We start from the raw sequence: 11,263 nt of genomic DNA, 5'->3' as shown, positions 1-11,263 counted from the left end.
ACGCTTAGGGATGCAACTTCAGTGGCATCTAAATGTCATACACAGACTTCTCTTTACAGCAGCTGAGGTCAAGCAAGAGGAAGACCACACGCCACTCATCTCACAATCCATCATGCCCTCCGCTGTAGGGACAGTGGTTTATTTATCTTTGCTTTACCACAGGGCCTTACGCTCAGTGGGTGTTTTGTTTTGTTTTTTTTTAAATCTCTGCTTAGTGCATTTATATGAAGATGATGTCTTATAGCAAGTTTGTTTAAAGCTCCAAAAACAAGTGAAATAAGCCAGGCACCAAAGGACAAAGGTTGTATGATTCCACTTGTGTGAGGTACCTAGAACACTCAAATTCATAAAGACAAGGTAGAATAGTGGTTACCAGGGGCCGAGGGGAAAGGGGGAGGGGCAGTTGTTGTTTAATGGGTATAGAGTTTCTGTTTGGAAGATTGAAAAAGTTCTGAAATGAGATAGTGGTGATTGTGAATGTACTTTATGCCACTGAGCTGTACATTTTAAAATGGCTAAAGTGCAAATTTTACATTATGTGTATTTTACCACAATTTAAAAAATGAAAGAGGGGAATTCCCTGGCAGTGCAGTGGTTGAGACTCAGTGCTTTCACTGCAATGGGCCCGGGTTTGATCCCTGGTTGGAGAAGTAGGATCCCACAAGCCGTATGGCATGGCCGAAAGAAAAAAGAAAGGAAGAAAGAAAGAAAGCTGGTCTCGCTTTAGTAACATCATACAGAACAGAATTTAGGGGCTTCCCTAGTGGAGCAGTGGTTGAGAATCTGCCTGCCAGTGCAGGGGACATGAGTTCGAGCCCTGGTCCAGGAAGATCCCACATGCAGCGGAGCAACTAAGCCCATGTGCCACAACTACTGAGCCTGCACTCCATAGGCCGCGAGCCACAACTACTGAGCCTGCGCACCTAGAACCCGTGCTCCGCAAAAAGAGAAGCCACTGCAATGAGAAGCCCGTGCACCGCAATGAAGAGTAGCCCCTGCTCACTACAACTAGAGAAAACCCGGGTGCAGCAATGAAGACCCAATGCAGCCAAAACAAAAAACAAAAAACCAGAATTTAGGTCAAAAAGCATTAGAGACAGCCACTTCATGCTGACAAAATGTTCAAGTCATCAGGATGAATGAACAATTCTAAATGTGTACGTACCAAAAAACTACCTCCATATGTCTAAAGCAAAAGTTGTCAGACTTTTTCTTAAAAGAGAAATTTGCAACGCTGGTGGGAGATTTTAACAATGCTATACTAGTAACCCATAAAAAATTCTTCTACAGATCTCCAAGACAAGGATATTTTATAGCAGCATTATTCACAGTAGCAAAAACTGGAAATAACGTAAATATGCATCAGCAGTAGAGGGCTAAATACATTGTATTAGATTCATCTGATGGAATACAGCAATGAAAATGAATGAGCTGCAGCCTCATGCAACAACATGAATTTCAAAATATAATATTGAGCAAATGAGGTCAGATATAATATATACTATATTCTTCTATTTATATGAAGCTTAAAATAAGCAAAACTAGACTGTGTTTTAGGATGCATACTTAAATGATAACTTTTTTTTTTTTTTTTTTGGCCACACGTCTTGTGGGCTCTTAGTTCCCCAACCAGGAATTGAACCTGGGCCCAAGGCAGTGAAATCACTGGGTCCTAACCACTGAACTGTTAGGGAGTTCCCGATAACATTATTTTTTGAAAGAAAGCAAGTTATGTACACAGAACTCAGAATTATGGATCTCTCTAGGAGGGAAAGGCAGCATTGTGATCAGGAAGGGGAGTATAAGCTGGGGGGTGAGAATGTTGGTATAGACTTCTAAGGTATTGGCAAAATTTTATTTTATGGCCTGAATGGTGGTTATATGGGTATTTACTTTATAACAATTCATTAAGATAGGGGCTTCCCTGATGGCGCAGTGGTTAAGAATTCTCCTGCCAATGCAGGGGACATGGGTTTTAGCCCTGGTCCAGGAAGATCCCACATGCCGCAGAGCAACTGAGCCTGTGAGCCACAACTACTGAGCCTGCACTCTACAGCCCATGCACCACAACTATTGAACCCGCACACCTAGAGCCCGTGCTCCGCAACAAGAGAAGCCACCCCAATGAGAAGCCCACACACTGCAACGAAGAGTACCCCCACTCGCCGCAACTAGAGAAAGCCTGCACGCAACAATGAAGACCCAATGTAGGCAAAAATTAAATAAATAAATGTATAAAAAAATTCATTAAGATATACATTTTTCAGAACAACAGTCAGCTCTACCCACCACCAGTCACTCCCATCAAACCTCTTAGATAGCCTCATCCATGAGAGCGCACACAGCAGAAGTAAGAAGAACTACAATCCTGCAGCCTGTGGGGAAAAACCCACTTTCACAGAAAGATAGACAAGATGAAAAGGCAAAGGGCTATGTACCAGATGAAGGAACAAGATAAAACCCCAGAAAAACAACTAAATGAAGTGGAGATAGGCAACATTCCAGAAAAAGAATTCAGAATAATGATAGTAAAGATGATCCAGGACCTCGGAAAAAGAATGGAGGCAAAGATCGAGAAGATGCAAGAAATGTTTAACAAAGACCTAGAAGAATTAAAGAACAAACAAACAGAGATGAACAATACAATAACTGAAATGAAAACTACACTAGAAGGAATCAATAGCAGAATGACTGAGGAGAAGAACAGATAAGTGACCTGGAAGACAGAATAGTGGAATTCTCTGCTGTGGAACAGAATAAAGAAAAAAGAATGAAAAGAAATGAAGACAGCCTAGGAGACCTCTGGGAGAACATTAAATGCAACAACATTCACATTATAGGGGTCCCAGAAGGAGAAGAGAGAGAGAAAGGACAAGAGAAAATATTTGAGGGGATTATAGTCAAAAACTTCCCTAACATGGGAAAGGAAATAGCCACCCAAGTCCAGGAAGCACAGAGAGTCCCATACAGGATAAACCCAAGGAGAAACATGCTGAGACACATAGTAATCAAATTGGCAAGAATTAAAGACAAAGAAAAATTATTGAAAGTAGCAAGAGAAAAATGACAAATAACATACAAGGGAACTCCCATAAGGCTAACAGCTGATCTCTCAGCAGAAACTCTACAAGCCAGAAGGGAGTGGCACGATATACTTAAAGTGATAAAAGGGAAGAGCCTACAACCAAGATTACTCTACCCAGCAAGGATCTCATTCAGATTCGATGGAGAAATCAAAAGCTTTACAGACAAGGAAAAGCTAAGAGAATTCAGCACCACCAAACCAACTCTACAACAAATGCTGAAGGAACTTCTCTAAGTGGGAAACACAAGAGAAGAAAAGAACCTACAAAAACAAACCCAAAACAATGAAGAAAATGGTAATAGGAACATACATGTTGATAATTACCTTAAACATGAATGGATTAAAAGCGCCAACCAAAAGACACAGGCTTGCTGAATGGAAACAAAAACAAGATCCATATATATGCTGTCTACAAGAGACCCACTTCAGACCTAGGGACACATACAGACTGAAAGTGAGGGATGGAAAAAGATATTCCATGCAAATGGAAATCAAAAGAAAGCTGGAATAGCTATATTCATATCAGATAAAATAGACTTTAAAATAAAGAATGTTAAAAGAGACAAGGAAGGACACTACATAATGATCAAGAGATCAATCCAAGAAGAAGATATAATAATTATAAATATATATGCACCCTACATAGGAGCACCTCAATACATAAGGTAACTGCTAACAACGATAAAAGAGGAAATTGACAGTGACACAATAATAGTGGGGGACTTTAACACCTCACTTACACCAATGGACAGATCATCCAAACAGAAAATTAATAAGGAAACACAAGCTTTAAGTGACACAATAGACCAGATGGATTTAATTTATATATATAGGACATTCCATCCAAAAAATGCAGATTACACTTTCTTCTCAAGTGTGCACGGAACATTCTCCAGATAGATCACATCTTGGGTCACAGATCAAGCCTCAGTAAATTTAAGAAAATTGAAATCATATCAAGCATCTTTTCTGACCACAATGCTATGAGATTAGAAATCAATTACAGGGGAAAAAAAGTAAAAAACACAAACACATGGAGGCTAAACAATACGTTACTAAATAACCAAGAGATCACTGAAGAAATCAAAGAGGAAATCAAAAAATACCTAGAGACAAATGATAATGAAAACATGACGATCCAAAACCTATGGGATGCAGCAAAAGCAGTTCTAAGAGGGAAGTTTATAGCTATACAAGCCTACCTCAAGAAACAAGAAAAATCTCAAGTAAACAATCTAACCTTACACCTAAAGGAACTAGAGAAAGAAGAACAAACAAAACCCAAAGTTAGCAGAAGGAAAGAAATCATAAAGATCAGAGCAGACATAAATGAAATAGAAACAAAGAAAACAATTGCAAAGATCAATAAAACTAAAAGCTAGTTCTTTGAGAAGATAAACAAAATTGATAAACCATTAGCCAGACTCATCAAGAAAAAGAGGGAGAGGACTTAAATCAATAAAATTAGAAATGGAAAAGGAGAAGTTACAACAGACACCACAGAAATACAAAGCATCCTAAGAGACTACTACAAGCAACTCTATGCCAATAAAATGGACAACCTGGAAGAAATGGACAAATTCTTAGAAAGGTATAACCTTCCCAGACTGAAGCAGGAAGAAACAGAAAATATGAACAGACCAATCACAAGTAATGAAATTGAAACTGTGATTAAAAATCTTCCAACAAACCAAAGCTCAGGACCAGATGGCTTTACAGGCGGATTCTATCAAACATTTAGAGAAGAGCTAACACCGATCCTTCTCAAACTCTTCCAAAATATAGTAGAGGGAGGAACACTCTCACACTCATTCTACAAGGCCACCATCACCCTGATACCAAAACCAGAAAAAGATGTCACAAAGGAAGAAAATTACAAGCCAATATCACTGACGAACATAGATGCAGAAATCCTCAACAAAATACTAGCAAACAGAATGCAACAGCACAGTAAAAGGATCATACACCATGATCAAGTGTGGTTTATCCCAGGAATGCAAGGATTCTTCAATATACACAAATAAATCAATGTGATACACCATACTAACAAAGTGAAGGAGAAAAACCATATGATCATCTCAATAGATGCAGAAAAAGCTTTCGACAAAATTCAACACCCATTTATGATAAATACTCTCCAGAAAGTAGGCATAGAGGGAACTTACCTCAACATGATAAAGGCTACATATGACAAACCCACAGCCAACATCATTCTCAATGGTAAAAAACTGAAACCATTTCCACTAAGATTAGGAACAAGATAAGGTTGCCCACTCTCACCACTATTATTCAACATAGTTTTGGAAGTTTTAGCCACAGCAATCAGAAAAGAAAAAGAAATAAAAGGAATCCAAACTGGAAAGGAAGAAGTATAGCTGTCACTGTTTGCAGATGACATGATACTATACACAGAGAATCCTAAAGATGCTACCAGAAAACTACTAGAGCTAATCAATGAGTTTGGTAAAGTAGCAGGATACAAAATTAATGCACAGAAATCTCTTGCATTCCGATACACTAATGATGCAAAATCTGAAAGGGAAATTAAGGAAACACTCCCATTTACCATTGCAACAAAAAGAACAAAATACCTAGGAATAAACCTACCTAAGGAGACAAAAGACCTGTATGCAGAAAACTATAAGACACTGATGAAAGAAATTAAAGATGATACAAACAGATGGAGAGATATGCCATGTTCTTGGATTGGAAGAATGAACATTGTGAAAATGACTCTACTACCCAAAGCTATCTACAGATTCAATGCAATCCATATCAAACTACCAATGGCATTTTTCATAGAACTAGAACAAAAAATTGCACAACTTGTATGGAAACACAAAAGACCCCGAATAGCCAAAGCAATCTTGAGAAAGAAAAATGGAGTTGGAGGAATCAGGCTTCCTGACTTCAGACTATACTACAAAGCTACAGTAATCAAGACAGTATGGTACTGGCACAAAAAAAAGACATATAGTCAATGGAACAAGATAGAAAGCCCAGAGATAAACCCACACACATATGGTCACCTTATTTTTGATAAAGGAGGCAAGAACATACAATGGAGAAAAGGCAGCCTCTTCAATAAGTGGTGCTGGGAAAACTGGACAGCTACATGTTAAAAGAGTGAAATTAGAACACTCCCTAACACCATACACAAAAATAAACTCAAAATGGATTAAAGACCTAAATGTAAGGCCAGAAACTATAAAACCCTTAGAGAAAACATAGGCAGAACACTATGATATAAATCACAGCAAGATCCTTTTTGATCCACCTCCTAGAGAAATGGAAGTAAAAACAAGAATAAACAAATGGGACCTCATGAAACTTAAAAGCTTTTGCACAGCAAAGGAAACCATAAACAAGATGAAAAGACAACCCTCAGAATGGGAGAAAATATTTACAAATGAAGCAACTGACAAAGGATTAATCTCCAAAATTTACAAGTAGCTCATGCAGCTCAATATCAAAAAAACAAACAAACCAATCCAAAAATGCACAGAAGACCTAAATAGACAGTTCTCCAAAGAAGATATATAGATTGCTAACAAACACATGAAAGAATGCTCAACATCACCAATCATTAAAGAAATGCAAATCAAAACTACAATGAGGTATCACCTCACACCAGTCAGAATGGCCATCATCAAAAAAATTTACAAATAATAAATGCTGGAGAGGTTGTGGAGAAAAGGGAACCCTCTTGCACTGTTGGTGGGAACGTAAATTGATATAGCCACTATGGAGAACAGTATGTAGGTTCCTTAAAAAACTAAAAAGAGAACTACCTTATGACGCAGCAATCCCACTACTGGGCATATACCCTGAGAAAACCATAATTCAAAAAAGAGTCATGTACCACAATGTTCATTGCAGCTCTATTTACAATAGCCAGGACATGGAAGCAACCTAAATGTCCATCAACAGATGAATAGGTAAAGAAGATGTGGCACATATATACAATGGAATATTACTCAGCCGTAGAAAGAAACGAAATTGAGTTATTTGTAGTGAGGTGGATGGAGCTATAGACTGTCATACAGAGTGAAGTAAGTCAGAAAGAGAAAAATAAATATTGTATGCTAACACATATACATGGAATCTCAAAAAAAAAAAAAGGTTCTGAAGAACCTAGGGGCAGGACAGGAATAATCATGCAGATGTAGAGAATGGACTTGAGGATATGGGGAGGGGGAAGGGTAAGCTGGGACAAAGTGAGAGAGTGACATGGACATATATACACTACCAAATGTAAAATAGATAGCTAGTGGGAAGCAGCCGCATAGCACAGGGAGATCAGCTCGGTGCTTTGTGACCACCTAGAGGGGTGGGATAGGGAGGGTGGGAGGGAGATGCAAGAGGGAGGAGATATGGAGATATATGTATATGTATAGCTGATTCACTTTGTTATACAGCAGAAACTAACACACCATTGTAAAGCAATTATACTCCAATAAAGATGTTTTAAAAAAAAGTAATTTTTACAAACAAATGAGAACATGTGAATATGGACTAGGCATTAGTTTTTGTCAAAGAATTATTATTAGGTGTGACAGTAGCATTGTAATTATAGAAGAAAATGTTCTTGTTTTTTTAAAGATGAAATAAAAACTTCAGGGCTAAAAGAGGTATTGTGGCATGTCAAAGTATCCATACCAGTCAAATAATTCAGGGCAATGAAAGGCATAATATAGGTCTTAAAATTTTATTTTATATTGATAATAGGTTTGAGGTACAATGAGGATAGGTTAGTTAGTAAACAAAGTGTAAAAATACTCATCTCAAGGATGAGGGAAATATACATTAACAGAAAAAATGAATAAGAAAATAGGAAGAATGAATTAAGGAAAATAAAAGCAGAAATCAATGAATTAGAAAATAATGGTACTGATATATTAACACGGAAACAAATTCTTTGAAAAGGGCAAAAAAAAAAAATTCTGCAATGAGGCTAATTAAGAAAAACAAAGCTCAAACATTGGGAATGAGAGAGAGAGAGTATAACCAGGGATACCAAGGAGATAAAATAAAAATGCTATGAACAACTTGATAAATTTGGAAACCTTCATTTAATGGAAAATTTCCTGGGAAAATTCCAAAAATTGGAATTAATTCAATATACAAGAGACATAAGAGGAAATGCAAAAACTGTCAGAGAACTCCCTAGAGTGGCTGCAGTCTCATTCTTTTCAGATAACTTTTTTCAAACCCTCCAGAAACAGGTAATATATACAGTATTTAAACTGTTTCAGAATACACATCAAAATATGAAAATTTTATATTTTTATTATATACCTCATGTAGCAATATCTCAAAGAATTCTAGATTCCTAAAGGCTTTCTGTGTAAGCCCTGTTGAAACCACACCTCAGATGGGAGTCGAACCCACAGTCTTCCAACTGAAACCACACACCTGGTCTCAGGACTTAATGAAGCTCAGGTTCTTTGTGTCTTGCTGCAGAAGGAAATCAGCGAGAGGCAAAGTGATAGGTAAGAAGTAGATTTACTAATAATAAATGGGGGGCTTCCCTGGTGGTGCAGTGGTTAAGAGTCCGCCTGCTAATGCAGGGGACACGGGTTCGAGCCCTTGTCCGGGAAGATCCCACATGCCGTGGAGTGACTAAGCCCGTGCGCCACAACTACTGAGCCTGCGCTCTAGAGCCTGTGAGCCACAACTACTGAGCCCATGTGCCACAACTACTGAAGCCTGTGCGCCTATAGCCCATGCTCTGCAACAAGAGAAGCCACTGCAATGAGAAGCCTGCACACCACAACGAAGAGTAGCCCCCGCTTGCCGCAACTAGAGAAAGCCTGCACGCAGCAATGAAGACCCAACGCAACCAAAAATAAATAAATAAAATAAATCAATTTATTAAAAGAAAAGGGACCTAATTAAATTTAAAAGCTGTCGCATTGCAAAGGAAGCCATAAACAAGATGAAAAGACAACCCTCCGAATGGGAGAAAATACTTGCAAATGAAGCAGCTGACAAAGGATTAATCTCCAAAATATACAAGCAGCTCATGCAGATCAATATCAAAAAAAACCAAACAACCCAATCAAAAAATGGGCAGAAGATCTAAATAGACATTTCTCCAAAGAAGGCATACAGATGGCCAGTAAACACATGAAAAGATGCTCAACATCACTAATTATTAGAGAAATGCAAATCAAAACCACAATGAGGTATCACCTCATACCAGTCAGAATGGCCATCATCAAAAAATCTACAAATGGGACTTCCCTGGTGACTCAGTGGTTAAGAATCCACCTGCCAATAGGGGACACGGGTTCGAGCCCTGGCCCGGGAAGATCCCACACGCCGCAGAGCAATTAATCCCGTGTGCCACAACTACTGAGCTTGCACTCTAGAGCCCACGATCCACAACTACTGAGCCTGTGAGCCACAACTACTAAAGACTGCACGCTTAGAGTCCGTGCTCTGCAACAAGAGAAGCCACTGCAATGAGAAACCCGCGCACCGCAATGAAGAGCAGCCCCCACTTGCCACAACTAGAGAAAGCCCACGCGCAGCAGCAAAGACCCAAAGCAGCCAAAAAATAATAAATAAATAAAAATAAATAATAAGAAAAATCTACAAACAATAAATGCTGGAGAGGGTGTGGAGAAAAGGTGACCCTCTTGCACTGTTGGTGGGAATGTAAATTGATACCACCACTATGGAGAATAGTATGGAGGTTCCTTAAAGAACTAAAAATAGAACTACCATATGACCCAGCAATCCCACTACTGGGCATGTATCCTGAGAAAAACATAATTCAAAAAGATACATGTACCCCAGTGTTCATTGCAGCACTATTTACCATAGCCAGGACTTGGTAGCAACCTAAATGTCCACCGACAGATGAATAGATAAAGAAGATGTGGTACATATATACAATGGAATATTACTCAGCCGTACAAGGGACGAAGTAGGGTCATTTGTAGTGATGTGGATGAACCTAGAGTCTGTCATACAGAGTGAAGTCAGAAAGAGAAAAACAAATGGTACTGATGAACCTATTTGCAGGGCATGAAAAGAGACGCAGACATAGAGAACTGACTTGTGGACATGGGGGACGGGGAAAGGGAGGGTGGGACAAACTGAGAGAGCAGCACTGACATATATACACTACCAGTGTAAAATAGTTAGTGGGAAGTTGCTGTATAGCACAGGGAACTCAGCTCGGTGCTTTGTGATGACCTAGAAGGGTAGGATCGGGGGGTGGGAGGGAGGCATAAGAGGGAGGGGATGTATGTATACATATAGCTGATTCACTTTGTTTTACAGCACAAACTAACCCAACATTGTCAAGCAATTATACTCCAATAAAAAAAAAGTGATAGTACATCTTAGCAAGATCAGACCCCCATTTAGATAGACATTGAGGTTGCTGTCCTCAAAACCATGCTCAAGTTGTACAAGCTTGATAATATTAAATATTTAGCAGGGTCTATATTTATGTGCCTAATGGTGAGTCTGGGATTTTATCACCTGTGTATATAATAAAGTGTCTATTTTTTAAAAACATCCTTTGTAAAGAGGTTGCAGGAAAATGGGGTGCGAGAGGATGGTCATGACCCAGGTCTCAGGTGAGATCCTGGGACGGGCCACCAAGTGGGGCTTTGCGTAGTAAAGTGAAAGATTTATTGAGATACTCCATAGAGTGTAGGTCGTCTCAGAAGGCGAGAGCGGCCGCAGAATATGGGATAGTTTGTTTTTAGGGGCTGGGTAATTTCATAGGCTAATGAGTGGGAGAATTATTCCAACTAGCTTGGGGAAGGGGCAGGGATTTCCAGGAATTGGGCCACCATCCACTTTTGAGCCTTTTATGGGAGGCTCGGAACTGTCATGGTGCCTGTGGGTGTGTTCTTTAGCATATGCTAATATGCTACAATGAGCGCATAATGAGGCTCAAGGTCTACTGGAAGTTGAATTTTTGACCATCTTGGACCTAGTTGGTTTTAACCAGTTTTGTTGTATCCTCAACGGCTCTGTCATTCTTTTAAAGGCTGTGCCCTGCTCCCCACCAAAGCCCTCCGGAAACTGGTAATATGTACAGTATTTAAACTGTTTCAGAATGAAGCTGAATTCAGCCTCTGGCCCCCGACACTGAATTAAATCTCAGAGACAGAGTTTGGGGTGAAGTAGAAAAGAATAGCTTTATTGCTTTGC

Source organism: Pseudorca crassidens, chromosome 10 (genome assembly GCF_039906515.1).
Source record: "Pseudorca crassidens isolate mPseCra1 chromosome 10, mPseCra1.hap1, whole genome shotgun sequence".
Taxonomy (NCBI): Eukaryota; Metazoa; Chordata; class Mammalia; order Artiodactyla; family Delphinidae; genus Pseudorca; species Pseudorca crassidens.
Note: the sequence above shows the minus strand (reverse complement) of the source record.